We start from the raw sequence: 4629 nt of genomic DNA, 5'->3' as shown, positions 1-4629 counted from the left end.
GCTTGGCCTCTCTCTTGACTCTGGCCATTTGTGCCTCTCAAGCATTGTGTCACTCCCTCGGTGATGAGGAACACAACATGCTGAGGAGGCATCAAGAATGGATGGCTCATCATGGACGCATTTATAAAAAAGTGGAGGAGAAAGAGAAACGCTTTTCCATATTCAAGGCAAATGTGGAGCGGATTGACGCTTTCAATAATAATAGAGGCTTGGACCAAAAATACACATTAGTGTGAACCAATTTATAGACTTGACCAACTAGGAATTTTGTGCCATGCGTAACGGCGACAAAGGAATGCTCTCCTCCTCCAAAGCTTCATCTTTTAAATATGGAAATCTCACCGACGTACCGCCTTCTGTAAACTGGAGACAGAAGGGCGTTGTGACCCCTATCAAGGACCAAGAGAACTGTAGTAAGTGATATTAATTAATCATGATGATTTATTGTTTCTAATTATTAATTATTTGTTCACTTTAACTTTTTTGTTGCATAGGGTGTTGCTGGGCATTTTCAGTAGTGGCCGCTATGGAAGGGATTAACCAGCTTAAAACTGGCAATTTAATTTCTTTGTCAGAGCAAGAGCTTGTGGACTATGAAAATAAAGGAGAGGACCACGGCTGTAATGGTGGTTCAATGGATAATGCCTTTCAATTCATCGTACAAAATTCTGGACTCACAACTTAAGCTAATTACCCCTATGTGGGTGTACAAGGCCTTTGCAATTAGGGTTGTCAATTTTGACACGACTTGCGAACCCAACATGAAGTTACCGGGTTTGAGTCATAAACAGGTCAACTCGTTTATTTTGTTTTTGACTGGTCAACCCGCGGGTAACCCACCACACCCGTTTAAATGATTTTTTTTTTTTTAAAAAAAAAAAAGCCCACATGTGCAGCCTTTAGATTAAAAGCCCACTTTATTGCAAGCTTACTCAGCAGCCCATACGAAGCTTCCTCCTTATTCTTTTACTCCCAAAACTGCACGTTTTGTACCTTGATACAATTGTTAAGCACTATATCAATAATGCGTGCCAGCTGATTTTACCCCCATGCAATGTGCTCCACGTGTCCAACTTTATTGAATAAGCTTCAAATCTATTTTCACTTCATCGAGAATGTTCCTGCCTTTCTCTTTTTGCAAACCAACCCTAGTCGTCTCCTTCTTCTTCCTTTCTTCTCACCCTAATTCCATCTCTTAGGTTTAACTCCTCATATTAAACCCTAACATGCCGCCGCTCGCCAGCCTCGCCCCTCTCTCTCTCTCTCTCTCTCTCTCTCGTCTCCATCTTTCTCTCTCTCGCACCGCCACCGCATCCCTCTCTCTCTCTCTCAGCTCGCGTCTCTTTCTCCCTCTCCCTCTGACTCCTTCTCCGATCTCTCTCTCTCTCTCTTGCTCTGATTTTGTCTCCATGTTGACCGGTTGACACGGTAGCCCTCTAATTTTGGCATTTCATGTCCAGGTTGGAGATTTTCACCCGTTTACCTAAACGGGCCATGTACGGGTAGAGGCTAATCGGGTGGCGGGTCATTAAAGGTCGTAAACGGGTTGACCCGTCAACCCGTTTTGCCAGCCTTAGTTATTGTCACTTGCAATGCCCAAAAGACTATTGAGCCTGCAGCCATAATAACCGAGTATGTAGATGTGCTTGCCAACGATGAGAAGGCTCTGTTGCAGGCGGTGGCCAACCAACCGGTCTCGGTTGCTATTGAGGCCAGTGGGGATGCTTTCCAATTTTACTTGAGTGGCATCCTCACTGGGACGTGCGGTACAAGCCTAGACCATGGTGTCATTGCAGTTGGGTATGGCACTACCGCTAATGGGACAAAGTACTGGCTGGTTGAGAATTCATGGGGCACTAGTTGGGGCGAGGGCGGGTATATAAGGATGCAAAGGGACATTGATGCCAAAGAAGGCATTTGTGGCATTGCCATGAATGCTTCTTATCCAACAGCATGAAATTAAGGAGAATGGTGCATGGCTGCTCCATATATATTAAATATTACTACTCCTAGATGTGGATAATCAATATTAAGTAATTTGGATAAACCTACAAATTGCATTATGCAACCTATCTTTCAATAAAGTGTCAATATTTGTGTAGTGTGATCAGAAATGATGCATTTTGTTGGCTTGCTTGTAGCCATGGGTGGGGTGTGAGTGTCCGTGTGCCTTCCTGCAGAGAAGTACCCTCTACCTAATCTAGAGGAAGTAGCCAAGATTTGGCATGTTCAAATGAAAGGAGGTCTCGGTAATTTTTTTAGGGTGAGTTTCATTACGATTTTATAAATTAAAAAAAAAAAGTGATTTTAAATAAAATCGCAAAAAATAAATTGTTTGACATTGCATTTTAAAAAAATTGCGATTTGAAAATGTAGAAAATCTACGTTTTCAAATCGCAGGTAAGAAGATTTTTTTTTTTAAAAACACAGAATTTTAAAGGGTAAATTGCAATTGTAAAGGTCAAACCATGATTTTTCCGAACACTTAATTGTGTCTTTAAAATTCACTTTATCGTATTTTTTGAAATCGCAAACCCAAACGGACCCTTAGAATCATAGGGTTTACAATTTTAAGGATCATTTATTTAGACCTTGTTTGAGATTGTGTTAGAAAGCTGTGCCAAATAAAAAAGATAACATGTTTGGTAAAAAAAATTTCAAATGTATTTCTTTGACTTTTTTACTTTGAAAATAGTCAAAACACATTTTTGAAAAAAAATTTAAAATTGATTTTTTTTTTTTCTCAAAAAACTCTTTCATTTTAAAAACTTTATTTCTTAACACAATTTCAAACATGCTCTTAAGGGTAAAGATATAGAGCACGCCCGGCGTGCTTCAACAGTGAAGCACGCCGGCCGTGATTTTTTTATTTTATTATTTTAATTTTTTTGAAAAAAAAAAAAAAAAATTTAGCCTGGCGTGCTTCACTTGAAGCACGCCGGCGTAAGTTGTATAATGACTAGCCTAGTAAAAGAAGTAACAAGCCGAAATGACTACCAACTTATGAGGGAAAAAACAAAATAAGCGTCAGCCAAGAGTAGCAAAGCCAGAATACCATTTCAAAACGAGTAACGACCCGGAACTGAAAGATTTTGAGAAGTCTCTGTTTCGTTAACTTATCAACAAAAGCAGAGTAGTTCTTTCTATTTACAACCAAAAAGAAGGTTTTGACAATAAGTTTAGAGAAGTAAAGAACACAAAAGAAAAGCTTGGTGATACACGAAAATGAAAGGAAAGAAAGAGAGGGGACTTCAGCTGCATCTTATGTCACACGAAACAATGTCACCAATCAGCGTAAAAATATGAAAACCAGTATTACACAATCCTCTTCTTAAAAGAAAAAAAAAAAAAAAAAGTTAAATACGTATGTTTGCTCAAATGAAAAAGTAAGTTCAAAATCATTCGTAGGGTTAGGTGAACAAGAACTTATCAAATTTGAAGCTGGACGACACTTGAACAAACGTACGTATATTCAGCTTTTTCAATAAGAGGATTGTGCAATACTCATTTTCAATTTTTTTTTTTTTTTTTTTAGAATTTTTTCTACAGAAACAGCGTTGTGCATGAGGAAGAAGAAGGCAGAGTAAAACGACAAATTTGTGTGTTGTTGTTGTTGTTCTTTTTGGTTTTTATTATTATTTTATTTTTATTTTGGTAAGAAAACGAGATATTTCGTTTCCTTAATAAGACCCAAAAAACATAGTATTTTTTTTACCTTTAAATATAATAGATGACCGATTTAAAAATTTGAAAAACTCGAATTCCTTAAAAATTAGAGGGGATCCGAATCCATAATGGTTCTAAAAGAGGCATTTAAACCAAATATCTAGTCCACCATAATGAACAAGTAGTACATGACTTCAAAGAATTTGAGAAAGGGAAGTCTTTTCAGGCTTCAGGGCAAGTATCTCTAGACCTCCCAAATGTGCCCCCACATTAATTCTTTGTTTTAGGAGAGTTGGATGTTACAGTGAACTGTGGAGGCACCTGTCCACTGCAATGGTCAGAATTCAACAAATGTAAGAAATCAAACTTATTAATTATATATATCCCTTGGGCTTGGGGGACCTCAAATAAGGGAAATTAGGAATTAGGAAGTGAGAAGTCCCTCATGGGTACAAATGAGTACTACAACTATTTTAATGACATGGAATAGACACAAATTCTGAGAAATCAAGTTAGATATAAAGTATATATATATATACGCATGTGTATTTTGTGATTAATTTCCTTACAGTTTTATAAAAAAGTATCATATATTATGAGGGTTTAATTATTTAAATTGAAAATATAAATACTAAATTGACATTTAGAGCATTATTAGGAGCGGATCCCGATCCCCTGGAATTCTTAGGAGAAATTTTAGTTTCTAAAATTTTAAGTCCAGGCCATTTATTTTTATGTAAGAGTCGTTATCCTGCTACGTGTTTTACTATTAATAAAATAAGAATAAATTTTTAATGATATTAATAATTATTATTATTTTATTAATAATAAAACATATTGCAGGATAATAACTCTAGAATAAAAATAAATGGTTTGAATATGAAATTTCATAAACTAAAATTCCTCAAAGAATTCCGGGAAATCCGAATCATGCATTAGGAGCTTCACCAAAATAAAATTACC

At 36.7% G+C, this 4629-nt stretch overlaps 1 pseudogene; it reads left to right on the top strand.

The window, feature by feature from the left end:
- The first annotated feature begins 38 nt into the window (after window positions 1–38).
- On the top strand, window positions 39–2064 carry LOC132170354 (senescence-specific cysteine protease SAG39-like; annotated as a pseudogene).
- Window positions 2065–4629: the final 2565 nt, after the last annotated feature.

Source organism: Corylus avellana, chromosome 1, assembly GCF_965113065.1.
Source record: "Corylus avellana chromosome 1, dhCorAvel1.hap1.2, whole genome shotgun sequence".
Lineage (NCBI taxonomy): Eukaryota > Viridiplantae > Streptophyta > Magnoliopsida > Fagales > Betulaceae > Corylus > Corylus avellana.
The sequence above is the reverse complement of the archived record's forward strand: the minus strand, read 5'-3'. Positions and strand labels throughout refer to the sequence as shown.